Raw genomic sequence first — 15,338 nt, 5'->3', positions numbered from 1 at the left:
AAACATGAATATCAACGACTCCAAATATTAGGATAAAACCCCTATGAAGGGGAAAACTGAGTCAAACTCTTCCATAAGTAGATTCAAATAAAACTTGAGACAATCCAAGACCTTAGACCAGACCAAAAGGCTCTCCTCACATCACCAAGTCAACATTATATTGATTTTCAGGTCGTGTTTTAATGTATCATTCATATCATTCCATTTATCTTTTTAGGAAGTTGAAGATACTAGCTGCTCAAACTTTTATGTTGAATAACTTATTTTTTATGTCATACTTGTTCATAGATAAGACAATGCATCATCACATACATCTCATCCTCAATTTCTCCTTATACATATAAAGCATAATCTATTGAGAAGCTAGGTTCTTTTTTTTTTCAATTGAAAATGTTACTTTTTTGTTATTCAAAGAGAATAACAAAAAGTACCATTAATCTTACAAAAAAATTGTAAATTCCTTACAAAAAAATTATGTCGGGGAAAAACAAATTGAGGAGCTAATTTGAATTGACATATGTAATATTTTAATATATAAAGTTTCTTTTTTGAAAAAATGATTATCATGTATAAATAATCATTAAATTAATCTCACATTAATAAAATTTCATCACAAAACTCTTATTATGATTTTTCTAAAAAATAATCACTCATAATTTTTTTTACAAATTCTCTATTAAAAAAAAAACTTAATCTTAAAATATAATTTATTTATAGCTATAATATATTTTATTTGATAATAACATAATGTATATTTTAATTAACATTGTAAAATATTATGGTTTAACATTTAATATGTTATTATTGATTTTTTATATTATGGTTTAACATTTAATATGTTATTATTGATTTTTAATAAAAGGAAAATATTTTTAATTATTTAACTATAATAAAATTAGTATTTTAAGTATATTTTTCTTTTTAAATTGATATCACATTTTTAATAAAATTATTTTAGTTATTGATTTATTGTTACATTTTATAATAATAAAATTATGTCATAAACATTTTTTAAAATATGTAACGCGTCACTTTTATATTATTTTGAAACATATAAAGTCAAAATAAAACGATGTCTTTTAAATTCACGTCACTTATAATATGTAACGCGTCACTTTTATATTATTTTGAAACATATAAAGTCAAAATAAAACGATGTCTTTTAAATTCACGTCACTTTCAAATCCACGATGATGGCTCCTTGCGCAGCGAATGTATTTCAAAATTTAATAATCTCTACGGCTACATTGGGCATTTCAAAATTTGATAATCTCTACGGCTACATTGGGCTCAGTGCGCAGCTGGCGGATTTGAAAGAGGGAAAAATTCGAATGCATTTGAAATCCCTGAGATCCGATATATCATTATCACATTTACTCAGCAAATGAAAAATGAATATGGCCGACAAACAGAGGAAGAGCGGAGAGTATCGGCCTTCCATGGCTGGGAGATGGTGTGCAGGCGGAAGAGTGGAGAGTCTCGGCCTTCCATGGCTGAGAGATGGTGGGTAAGCTTGGCCTATACAGACAGGAAGAGTATCGGCCTTTCATGGCTGGGAGATGGTGGGTAAGCTTGGCCTACAGGCAGAGGAAGAGTATCGGCTTTCATGGCTGGGAGATGGTGGGCCTGTTTCGACTGGCTGCTAAGTGGAGGAGATTGGAGATGGTGGAAAAAATTAAGTACTAGAGTAGAGCAGATTTTGGGTTTGCTGGAGAAGGGCGGAAGAAATTAGGTAGTAAAGGAGAACAGATTTTGAGTTTGCGGGAGAAGGGAGGAAGAAATTAGAAAGTGGAGTAGAACTTTGTGTTTTAGAATTCTGTGGATTTTAATACTGTGTTTTGTTTTGGAGCATGGCCATGCTTACTTGTTTATACCTTGAATTCTGTCTGTGCTGTGCATTTTCGTTTTTTTTTGTTTAAATGGTTTGTTGGTGTGCTTTTTTGTTTTTGTTTGTTTGTTTTGAAATGGCTTGTTGGTTTAGATTTGGTTTCTTTGCTGCTTGTTTGGTTCTAGCTTCCAGGTGAGTGATGTCAAGAGGGAGAGTCATGCTGCAAGGATATGAGATATGAGAGGGAGAGTGATGCTGCAAGGATATGAGATATGATATGGGATGACTGGTTTAATGGTGAAGATTGAGAAGGTAGATATTCTTTTATTTGTTATTTAAAATTTTGATGGTAATTGTTAGATGTTTGATAGATGTTTCATGGATGGATGAGTATTTTGTAAAACATGTTATCCCACTTTTTTCTTTTGGGTTAACTTGTCCTGTTTCCTCTTCAAGTGCAGAGGAAGGAAGAATTATACGACCAGAAAGAAAGAATTATATCACCAGTGAATAGTGCTGGAAAACACAGATGCAGATGCTCTGTATTTTTTAGGTTGCAGGTGAGCATTAACTTTTGGTTTCTCTCCTGTCATAATTAATTTTTATGAGCATTAACTTTTGGTTTCTCTTTTATCTAATTAATTTTTATTGAGGGCAAGGTAGGTGTGCTGAATAAGATTAGGGTTTAAATATACCTGTACTATACAGAAAGGTTGTGAAATTTTTCATAATCTTTGATGTTTTTCTTGGTTATTCAATGTCTTTGGGTTTTATTTTTTGTTACTGGTTATTTTCAAGAGGGTTATTGATGCTGATTGAGGGTTATTGATGCTGATTAGTGCAGGCATAAAACCCTTTATTGCCTAAATCTCAAGAAGAATTTGGGGTTTCTATTAAAAAAAATTTAGGAACTGTTTGTGAGTAAAATTTATTTCAATTTTATTATTATTATTATTATTTTTTGGTCATTGGCCTTTCTTTATTTAGGGTTCAGATACACCTTTAACTATGCAGGCAAAATGTTGGGAAAATTTTCATAATCTTTGATGTTTTTAGATACCTTTGGGTTTTATTCTTTGGTATTGGTTATCTCCAATAGGGTTATTGATGCTAATCACTGGCAACATAAAACCATCTAATTCTTAAATTTGAAGAAGAATTTGGGGTTTCCAGAAATTTTCTTTTAGAAACTGTTTGTAGATGTTCAATATGTGAGTAAAATTCTATTTCAATTTTGTTATAATTCTTTTTCTCCAGATTTTTGTCATTGACTTCTTTTTTTTTTCTTAATTTTTTTATTTAGGCGAGTGACCCAGTCCAAGCCATGTTGAGCTTATAATCTAATACATATTTTGGAGTGAGATTATTAAACATTCAGTGAACTGAAGCAGTTAATTGGTTTTGAGCATCAAACCATCTGAAACCCAAATAAAATTTTGGGTCAGAGGAATTTTCTTGTTAGATTGTTTGAGTTTTCAGAATTTTTTTGAGACACAATTTGTAGGAGTTCAATAAGCAAGTTAAATTTTATTCCAATTCTATTATAATTCTCTTAGCTCCTGCATTTTGCAAACAGAATTTGGTCATTGGAGGTTCCCTATTTAGCTGACTGAACCACAATCCAGGCCATGCTGAGCCTATAAAGAATAGCACACATTTGGGGTAAGATTATTAACTAATCAATGAACTATAACAATCATATTCGTCAATCTCCATTTATTATTTTTCTCAACCAGCTTGAGCAAAGTGGTTTTAGGGAGCATTGATAGACTTACTAGTCCTAGAGAAACAGTGCTGGTATGCCATATAAATTGGATGGAATGAGACCTGCCAGGCCACATCTGCTTTCGATGGAAACACACCACATAGGCAAAAGCACACTAAAGCAAGACTTGTAGGAAGACATTTAGATTCAGCAAGATCCCATTATGTAAGCAAACACTTTGAATTAGGTCCTATTTAGAAAATTACGGTGTCGCAGATTTGTCCTTACCTATGTAAGTGTAAGCAAGTTGCTTGGGATTAACTCACAATAGGTGTGCTAGGGGTGACCTAGCATAGCTAAGGAAAGAGGGTCACCCTTGTTTAGTCTAAGTAAGGTGAGGCAAATAGTAGGTATGTGATTTTTCTAATGAGTAGTTCAGAGTAGGCTCTCTCCTTTTATTCTACATAATATTAACATGAAGGAGATTCACCTATCTTTTTCCAAGATCAATACCTACATTAATGGTTTGGAAAAGGTTGAAAAGGATTGTAGTTCCCACATTTTCCTTCCTATGTAGTCTACTGCAAACATTTTTGTAGCCCAGGCCCATAAAAATGCCTTTTATATTTTTCATTTTAAGAGATTACTACACTTGTCTATAAGCATTGCATTCCCTTGCATATGTTTCTAGTGTGTTTATTTATGTACCAAGTACCTATCTCAGTGTAAGCAAGTTTCTTGGGATGAACTGACAATAGATGTGCTAGGGGGTGACCTAGCATAGCTAAGGAAAGAAGGTTCAAACTTCAAATACTTGGTAGTGGTTAGCACCTTTGTTTAGTCTAAGGCAAGGAAAATCGTAGGCTGTGATTTTTTCTAATGAGTAGTTTCCTTTTATTCTACATAATATTAACTTGAAGCAGATTCGCCTGTCTTTGTCCAAAATCAGTACTTACATTAATGAGTTGGAAAAGGTTAAAAAAGATTGTAGTTCCGACATTTTCCTTCCTATTTAGTCTACTGCAAACATTTCTGTAGCCCAGGTCCATAAAAATGGCTTTCATATTTTTCAATTAAAAAGAGTACTGCACTAGTCGTCTTTGAGCACATTGCATTTCCTTGCATATTAATCTTAGATGGAGAGAACCCAACTCCCTCCTTGTGTTTCTAGTGTGTTTATTTATGCCAATGACTGCTATTATTGGAGAGTAAGAATGGAGTATCTTGGAATGATTGATAATATTCCTTTAGGGATAGAAGCAGTCAAGCCAAAGCAATTAGCCTATCTCCCAAACATAAGGAAAGATTCTCTTACATCAAAAGACTCCCAAACAACAATCCATTTTTCTCTATTCAACATCATTGTAAGATTTACTAGTACATTTTTATTCATACAATTCCATTCATATATTTTATACGCATAACAAATGTGAGGGTTTACCCATAAGGGAGTGCCCAGTTATCCATTGATGAATTTGCTGAGAAATGGATAGCTTAAGGACCCTTAACCCTCCTGAAAGGTAAAAAGTTAGTGTAGGAAAGAGTTTACCAAAAAGAATTCACCCACATATTCTTTTTCCCTCTTATAATATCCGACCATGGTGGATACCTCTTATCCCAACTCATAGTGCAGCTCTTGCTAAAATAGATGAAGAAAATATAAAAAGGTTTCACTCTTTGAACATTTTTAATTCCACTATTAAATATTTTGTAACCACACAGTAACATAGAAGCCTTCAACATATGCATATAGGTAAGACAAATAATCCCTTCACTGTGTTTACAGTTATAACGTAGGAGCCTAATGTATATAGGGTAAGGGTACCTTCAGTAGTTCGATTCTTTTTGTATTTAAATTTTTTTTTTTTAATTTGATTTGAATTGTGTCCTTAATGTTGCTTTAGGAATGAGTGAGTAACGGACCTTAAAAGTGTCAGAAATCAATCAGTAAAGTAGAAATTTAATTGATTTAAAGTAGAAGCTACTTCAAGAATGAGCCATCAAACCAAGCTGTTGGGTTAATTTTCTACTTTCTAAACCTTTTGTTGGGGTTCTCTATTCAACTAAGAAAAATAAACTATCCCTCTGCCTCTGCAATTCCCAATCAATGCCTATTTATTAACCGAGAGCAGAGAACATACAAAGATCTAGGGACAGAGAGCAGATAAGCACTGCTTCTGTACGCCAAGTCCAGACTCATATTTGCAATCAATGCCTATTTATTAACCAAGAGCGGAGAACACACAAAGATCTGGGGACAGAGAGCAGATAAGCAATGCTTCTGTAGGCCAAGTCCAGACTCATATTTGCAATTTTTGTTCTTCTTTCTTAATATTGGAAGTAAACAATTATTATTAATAATGTAATAATAATACTTTAGATTTTACTTTTATTATTTAAATAAAAGGTAAATACTGATTTTACTTTTGCATAGGTCTTTTTAAGGATGTTAAATCCGTGGGGAACCATTGCATAGACCAGAATGTAATAGAACAGTACAGTGAACAACAGAATATAATATTTTGTGTTACGTTACCCAATAGGTGCTCCGCATCACTCTAGAATTCACCCATTAGAAATAATGATTGTAATTGTTGATTCATAATGATGTCAATGAAAAGAATATGCCATGAAGCTATGAGCAAGTGGGGTATTCTGGATGGGGTGCAAGAACATCAGGCCAGTAAACATTCAGATGAACCTGGGCATTTTTGTTAGTTGGATGCCAATGGTGAGAAGCTTTTTATTGAGATGATCATCTACTGTGCACCCAATAACTGCGGATGGTGGGCTGACACATCATTATTAATTTACAATGGACTAATTCACAGTGTACAATAATTGACTAATAACAAATGGAGAATGACATTCTTCTATCACTGCCTTCTTAAAATATAGAATTCGGTATTATATATGTGCAATTCTTATTAAAAAATCAGATTGCCTGAAAATGTATACCCATTGCCCTAGTCTTTGGGTCCTTTTTGAGTTTTGTAGCATATCAACAGACCTCTCATCTTTTGCATATTCAGTTGATAATGTTTTTTCCATCCTCTGGTACGCAGCTCAGATAACATAGATAAGAAATCGACTGAAACATTATTTATGCCCTTCTTGTATTGAATTTCAAAGTAAAAACCTTGTAGTTTACTTTCCTACTTCACTAAAATTCCACTGGGAAAATAAATACTTCAAAGTTTCATGCTCCATTTGGATTTTGAGGTGCTGTCCCAATAAATATGGCTTGAATTTTTCTAGAAGGGTTAACATTTCCTAATCATAGATGCTTAACAACTTTTCCTTGTCAGTCACAATAGGCTGCTGAATTGCATGACCACTGTGTTCATGCCAGTTCCCAAAGCATCATATTTCACTTCAAAAGTCTGAGAAATATGGCTGGGCCTTTTAATTTGTCAAAGGTACCCCCTTGCAGCCTCCATCCATTTAAATTAATCCTTATTGGTAAGATCTGTGAGGTGTGCCAGGATGCTTCCAAAAAGAAAACTTCCTATATAAATTGCATTTTCTATCAAATTCTCTAAACTGAGCCACATTCTTGGGAGTTGGTCAGTCAAGAAATAAGGAGTGAATTCAAGAAAAAAAGACCGAAACAGAGCCCACCTTGGATGATTGAGAAAATTACCAGGCTTTAGGCTTCTTGACACAATTTGATAGGAAGCAAAACTAGCCGTTTTTCATTCTAAATATATTGTCCTTTATACATGGAAAAATAGTGAGAGAACCAATTGTAGAAAAACTTAAGTTACTAATAAAGTCATTCAGGTTCATCTTCTGTTATAAGTATTTGACAGATGCTTGAGTGTAACCCCTCTGTAGCCTCCAACTAGTTAAATCGATCCTTATTAGTAAGATCATTGAGATGTGCCATGGCTTCCAAAACCCTTGACAAAATTCTTATGTAAATTGCATACTTTATTAAGTTCTCCCAATTGAGTCATATGCTTGGGAGTTGGCCAATCAAGGAAGTAGGAGTGAAATTCAAATAATAAAGAATGAAGCAGAGCCAGCCCTAAATGATCGAGAAAATTGTCAGGCTTCAAGTTCCTTGATCACAATTTGATAGGCAGCAAAACTAAACGGTTTTTCATTCTAAATATGGTGTGTTATTTGCCACAATAATGTCGGGATAAATGGAACTAATGAAGTTATTTAGTTTCACCTTATGTTCAAGTATTTGACAGATGCCTGCTTGAGTGTTACAGTTTGCATAAATAATAAGGGAGCCCTTCTGCGGTCTCCATCCATTTGAAATCGATCCTTATTAGTAAAATTGGTGATGTGTGCCACGATGCTTCCAAAACCCTTGACAGGCTATGTAAATTGCATTTTCTGTTAAGTTCTCTCCTGCTAGTCACAATCTTGGGAGTTGGCTAATCCAGGAATAAGAAGTGAAATTCAAGAAATAAAGAATGAAACAAAGCTTGCTTGATGATTGAGAAAATTGTCAAGCTTAGGGTTCATTGATCACAAGTTGATAGGAAGCAAAACTAATGGTTTATCATTTTAAGTATTGTCTCCTTTGCCACAATAATGCTGTGTTAAATGGAAATATATTGAGAAAATCAATTGTAGACAAACTTAAGTTACTAATGAAGTCATTTGGTTTCATTTACTAATTATTTGACAGATTTCTGCTTGAGCGTTATAGTTTTCATAGATAATAAGAAGGTAGCCCCTTTGCAGCCTGCATCCATTTAAATCTATCTTTATTGGTAAGTTCAGTGAGGTGTGCCATGATGCTTCCAAAAACCCTTGATAAACTTCCTATATAAATTGCATATTCTATTAATTTCTCTCAACCAAGTCACATTCTTGGGGTTGGCCAGTCAAGGAATAAAGAGTAAAAACTCAAAAAGAAAGAGTGAAACAGAGCAAGCCCTCGATGAGTGAGAAAATCGCCAGGCTTCAGATTCCTTGATCACAATTTGATGGGAAGCATAACTAACTATTTTTCATTTTAAATATCATGTGTTTTCTGCCACAATAATGCTGGGATAAATTGAAATATACTGAGAGAATCAGTTGTAGACGAACTTAAATTACTAATGAAGTCATTTAGTTTCATTTTGATACAAGTATTTGACAGATGCCTGCTTGAGTGTTACATTTTGCATAGATAAGAAGGTAGTCCCTTTGCAGCGTCCACTGATTTAAATTGATCTTTGTTGGTAAAATCAGTGAGGTGTGTCATGATGCTTCCAAACCTTTGACAAACTTCCTATACAAAATGCATATTTTATTAAGTTCTCTCAACTCAGTCACATTCTTGGGGGTTGGCCAGTGGAGAAATAAGGAGTAAAAATTCAAGAAATAAAGAATGAAATGGAGCAAGCTCTGGATGATTGAGAAAATTGCCAGGCTTCAGATTTCTTGATCACAATTTGACAGTAAGCATAACGTTGGGATAAATGAAAATGTGTATTCTGGGTTAAATGGAGATATAAATTGCATATTCTATTAGTTTCCCTCAACTAAGTCGCATTCTTGGGAGTTGGCCAGTCATGAAAGGAGCAAAAATTCAAAAAGAAAGAGTGAAACAGAGCAAGCCCTGGATGATTGAGAAAATCATCAGGCTTCAGATTCCTTGATCACAATTTGATAGGGAGCATAACGAAGTATTTTCCATTTCAAGTATCACGTGTCTTCTGCCACAATAATGCTGGGATAAATGAAAATGTACTGAGAGAATCAATTTTAGACAAACTTAAGTTACTAATGAAGTCATTAGGTTTCACTTTCTGTTAACAAGTATTTGACAGACTGCTTGAGTGTTACTATTTGCATAGATAAGAAGTAGCCCCTTTGCAAACAGGTAGATCCTTTGCAATCTCCATCCATTAATTGGTCCTTATTGGTAAGATCAGTGAGTTGTGCCATGATTGATCCTTACTGGTAAGATCAGTGAGGTGTGCCATGATGTGCGTCCGAAACCCTTGACAAACTTGCTATATAAATTGCATATTAAAGTTCTCTCAACTGAGTCACATTCTTGGGAGTTGGCCAGTCAAGTAAGGAGTAAAATTCAGGAAATAAAGAGTGAAACCTTTGACAAACTTCCTATATAAGTTGCATATTAAAGTTCTCTCAACTGAGTCACATTCTTGGGAGTTAGCCAGTCAAGTAAGGAGTAAAATTCAGGAAATAAAGAGTGAAACACAGAGGCAGATGACAGAAAATTGTCAGGCTTCAAGTTCCTTGATCACAATTTGATTAGAAGCAATTTGTCAGGCTTCAGGTTTCTTGTGTTCTTGGCCAGAATGATGTTGGGATAAATGGAAATACACATAGAGAATCACTTGTAGACAAATTTAAGTTACTAATGAAATCATTTAGTTTCACCTTCTGTTAAAAGTATTTGACAGATCTTGAGTGTTACAGTTTGCCATGTAGAATGAGCTTTTCTTTTGTAATAGTAATTCCTTGGATTTCCTTTATTTATCTAATTCAGTTCGACAAACTTTTTGAATAATGAATTACAAAAATGCAATGTGGTGAGTGTGAATTGAACATGCAACCTTCAGATCTTCAGTCTGATGCTCTCCAAGCTGAGTTGTCACATGTCGAATAATTCTCTGTCATCCTGTAAGGGGAATATTCTTTGTCATGGCCGGTATCAGCGAGTTTAGAAACAGTATTCGACCCTTATCAAATAAAAACAGGTCAATTGTTGTACCATATGTAAAACGTACTGAATTACTTACCTAATGGGTTTTGAAATTTATAATGGATGTACATCGCTGTTAATTTAAAAAGGACTGAATTCAGTATGTCTTGCGATGTGGGGCTTCGATCTCTCGTTACTGAATTACTTACCTAATGATTCGAAGAGTTACTTCCCTGGTGACTTCTGTGAGTTCAATGACCTCCCATCGGAGAGTCTGGCACACCTTTTTGATAGTTTCTGTTTTTATAACCAATTTATTATCAATTGGTTTTAACATTTTTTTCAACCTAATCAATTCAAATCAAATAAAAAATCTAGCAAGCAGCGCCCGCAATAAAAAATTAATCAAGAGGTAACACATGCATGCATGTCTCTCTCCTCTCGCTATGTCTAGTTGTTGCAGCAGCAGGTAGTGAAAATCAAGAGATAGCATGTCTAATTGTTGCAGCAGCAGGTATTGAAAATCAAGAGATAGTTCTGTAGCGCTCAGCTTGTCTCGGCTCTTTCCCCACCCAGGCTAAACACCCAATCCAGGCAGAGGCTTAAAGCATATTTCTCATGGTATGTCTCTCTGTCCAATAAGGTTTCCAGTCCAATAGGGAAACCAGAAGGAAATCCTTCATTCTTTCTCTGCAAGTAGCGACCTATTTTCTTTTGACTTAGACAAACTTCCGACATTGGAGAGGTCCGACTCGGAATTCTTGAAGAGCGAAACAAGCCAATCCCATATTTAATTTAATGAAACATATCTTACATGTTTTTAAATAATTCTGTCATCCTGTAAGGGGAATATTCTGTCATGGCCGGTATCAGTTAGTTTAGAAAGAGTATTTGACCCTGATAAAATAAAAACAGGTCAATTGTTGTACCATATGTAAAACATACTGAATGGTACAATGGGTTTTGAAATTTATAATGGATGTACATCGCTATTAATTCAAAAAGGACTGAATTCAGTATGTCTTGCGATTTGGGCTTCGATCACTCTCCCATCAAGTTACTAAATTACTTACCTAATGATTCGAAGAGTTACTTCCCTGAGTGACTTCTGTGGGCGCAATGACCTCCCATCGGAGAGTCTGGCACACCTTTTTGATAGTATATGTTTCTATAACCAATTCAGTATCAATTGGTTTTAACATTTTTTTCAACCTAATAAAAAATTAAATCAAGAGGTAACACAAGCATGCATGTCTCTCTCCCTCGCTATGTCTAGTTGTTGCAGCAGCAGGTAGTGAAAATTGCATATTCTATTAAGTTCTCTCAATTGAGTCACGTGTTTGGGAGTTGGCCAATCAAGGAAGTAGGAGTGAAATTCAAATAATAAAGAATGAAGCGGAGCAAGCCCTAGATGATTGAGAAAATTGTCAGGCTTCAGGTTTCTTGATCATCACAATTTGATAGGAAGCAAAACTAAACGGTTTTTTATTCTAAATATGGTGTGTTATTTGCCACAATAATGTTGGGATAAATGGAACTAATGAAGTTATTTAATTTCACCTTATGTACAAGTATTTGACAGATGCCTGCTACAGTTTGCATAGGTAATAAGGGAGCCCTTTTGCAGTCTCCATCCATTTGAATCGATCCTTATTGGTAAGATTGGTGATGTGTGCTATGATGCTTCCAAAACCCTTGACAGGCTATGTAAATTGCATATTCTGTTAAGTTCTCTCATGCGAGTCACATTCCTGGGACTTGGCTAATCCAGGAATAAGAAATGAAATTCAAGAAATAAAGAGTGAAACAAAGCTAGCTCTAGATGATTGAGAAAATTGTCAAGCTTCAGGTTCATTGATCACAAGTTGATAGGAAGCAAAACTAATGGTTTTTCATTTTAAGTATTCTGTCTCCTTTGCCACAATAATGCCTGGGGTTAAGTGGGAATATACTGAGAAAATCAATTGTAGACAAACTTAAATTACTAATGAAGTCATTCGGTTTCATTTGCTGTTGCAAGTGTTTGACAGATTTCTTGCATAGATAAGAAGGTAGCCCCTTTGCAGCCATGATGCTTCCAAAACCCTTTGATAAGATCAGTGAGGTGTGCCATGATGCTTCCAAAACCCTTGATAAACTTCCTATATAAATTGCATATTCTATTAATTTCTCTCAACTAAGTCACATTCTTGGGAGTTGGGCAGTCAAGGAATAAGGAGTAAAAATTCAAAAAGAAAGAGTGAAACAGAACAAGCCCTGGATGACTGAGAAAATCGCCAGGCTTCAGATTCCTTGATCACAATTTGATAGGAAGGAAGCATATCTAACTATTTTTCATTTTTAGTATCATGTGTCTTTCTGCCACAATAATGTTGGGATAAATTGAAATATACTGAGATAATCAGTTGTAGACTAACTTAGGTTACTAATGAAGTTATTCAGATTCATTCTGATACAAGTATTTGAAAGATGAGTGTTACATTTTGCATAGATAAGAAGGTAGCCCCTTTGCAGTGTGCACTGATTTAAATTGATCCTCGTTGGTAAAATCAGTGAGGTGTGCCATGATGCTTCCAAAACCCTTGACAAACTTTCTATATAAAATGCATATTCTATTAAGTTCTCTCAACTCAGTCATATTCTTGGGAGTTTGACCAATCAAGGAATATAAAATGCATATTCTATTAAGTTCTCTCAACTCAGTCATATTCTTGGGAGTTTGGCCAGTCAAGGAACAAGGAGTAAAAATTAAAGAAATAGAGAGTTGGGAGTTTGACCAATCAAGGAATATAAAATGCATATTCTATTAAGTTCTCTCAACTCAGTCATATTCTTGGGAGTTTGGCCAGTCAAGGAACAAGGAGTAAAAATTAAAGAAATAGAGAGTTTGGCAAGTAGTGTCCTATTTTCTTTTGACTTGGACAGACTTCCGACATTGGAGAGGTCCGACTCGGAACTCTGGAAGATCGAAAATTAGGAATCTAGGAACTCTCTTAAGTGCACAAGCCAACCCCATATTTAATTTAATGAAATTGTTTACCTCGGTACTCTATGTAGATATTGTTTTCGTAAGGGGGAAAGTTAATTATTGTGTTTTTGTTTTTAATATTTAATAGTAAATTTGTGATTGAGAATTTATTTATATATTTATTTTTCTTATGAAACAGGTGTAAATTAAGTTGACGGAAAGGGGAGAGGGGGTTTTTATTATTTATTTTTATTAAGGTTTCAAAAATAAAATTATTATCAGGACTTAGCTTATCTCTTGAAACAGGTATCAAGAAAGTAAATTAAGCGTGTAAAGGAGATTAGAAGAAATGGGAAGTGTGACTCAAAGCAGATGCAAGAGTGCTGTGACAGAAAGTCATATGTGAAAAGGTAAATTAAATTCTTCTCACAATTTTATGTGGGAGTGAAAAATTATTTTTTATCTCATAACATTTTGAATGTGATCTCTAATTTCCTTGTGGTATGAAACAGAAATCAAGAAGGTAGAATTGCACAACAGCAGATGGGAAGTGCTGGGCAAAGTCTCAAACTCTTTGCAGAAGAATCACATTTTGTAATTGTAAATTGTAGTGTATTTTTTGATGTACTCACTCTCACAAACTATACATTAATACATAATCAGATTTTTTTTTTTGAGAAGGGGTCAACCCCTTCTCACAACCTTCAAAGATAGCATGGCCAAAGCTATCTTGGAGGAGTGTCATTTTTGTTTGTTTGTTTTTATTTTTATTTTTGGGTGTATTTTTATTTTTTTTCAAAAGTTGTGTTTATTTGTAAAATTTTAATTATATTTATTCTGATGACTTAATGATAACTTCACCTTTCAAAATTTGATTGATCATATTTACATTTTTTTCCCAGGCAAACAATTGTTTTCACATTATATTCTTATTTAACACTTACAAATGGCTACACAAATTTTTCACATTTACAAATTTTACAACTACAAATGATCATAACTGATTTAGTAAAAATAAAATTATAAGATTACATTATTCACAATTGCTTACATTCACATTTTCTTTTCACATGATACTATATAACAAGCACAAATAATTTAGCAAAATGAACTCATAAAATTATATTATTCACATTTACAATTTTTTCATATGATAACCTTGTATAAAAACCACTAATAATAATTTAATGATTTTGTAAAAATGAACTCATAAATTACATCTAAAAATTTTGATTCAAGATTAACTTTCACATTTAAAATTGTCTTTAATATTTAAAATTTATAAAAATAAGACATCAAATTTTTAAATAATAGTTATTAATGTGTTGTGATGTGCTGTGTTGTTGTAATGTGTTGTGTTGTGTAATGTGTTGTTGTATTGTAATGTGTCCTTGTATTGTAATGTGTTAAGTGTTGTTTGTGTATATATGATTATACATATGACATTGTGCTCAATATGATGTATTTTAAATTGATTTGAAGTTATGGAAATTTAATGGTTAAAAGTAAAAATATTATGACATGGTGAGCATGCATTGGTTATGAATATGAATTTTATGAATATGTATTTTTGGCTAAATTCATATTTTTATTATAGTAAAGATAGATATATCAATTTTCAAAGATATAATATATTTTAAAAATGTTACTCTTCACAGCTTTCAAAAGTATCATGCCAAAGTATGGGAAATGTTTTTTATTTTGAGTATAGTTTCCTATTTTGTATGAGTTTTAACATTACTTATAATTATGTAATTTTCTCAATCATAATTTTATAATAAAAGTGAAATTTAAAAATGATATCTAATTTAATGGATTTATATATATACTAGAGATTTTTTATTTATAATTTTGAACTTCACATTTTACATTTTCTAATTTGCTTGAGTAATTTTATTTTAAATTTGTGCTTAAATAATTTAACTTTACATTCCACATTTTAAACCATAATTCATTACATTTTCCTTTTTTTTTTTTTATTTATAATTTTGAACTTCACATTTTACATTTTCTAATTTGCTTGAGTAATTTTATTTTAAATTTGTGCTTAAATAATTTTAACTTTACATTCCACATTTTAAACTATAATTCATTACATTTTCCCTTTTTTTTTCATTTATAATTTTGAACTTAGTATTTTACATTTTCTAATTTGCTTGAGTAATTTTATTTTAAATTTGTGCTTAAATAATTTTAACTTTACATTCCACAT

At 33.0% G+C, this 15,338-nt stretch overlaps 1 long non-coding RNA gene across 2 annotated transcripts; it reads left to right on the top strand.

The window, feature by feature from the left end:
- Positions 1–1,403: 1,403 nt before the first annotated feature.
- LOC149148287 (uncharacterized) lies at positions 1,404–13,958 on the top strand. Of its 2 annotated transcripts, none has more exons than XR_016262874.1 (4): positions 1,404–2,140; positions 2,290–2,388; positions 13,433–13,536; positions 13,639–13,958. It is a non-coding gene; the product is annotated as an uncharacterized LOC149148287 (long non-coding RNA). The 2 variants fall into 2 exon arrangements; XR_016262875.1 differs by having other exon boundaries at positions 2,285–2,388.
- The last annotated feature ends 1,380 nt before the right edge of the window (positions 13,959–15,338 follow it).

The sequence above is a fragment of the Pinus tabuliformis genome, chromosome 9 (assembly GCF_031772625.1).
Source record: "Pinus tabuliformis cultivar Carrire ecotype Pingquan chromosome 9, CPIR1, whole genome shotgun sequence".
Lineage (NCBI taxonomy): Eukaryota > Viridiplantae > Streptophyta > Pinopsida > Pinales > Pinaceae > Pinus > Pinus tabuliformis.
This window is presented reverse-complemented; position numbering and strand designations above follow the sequence as displayed.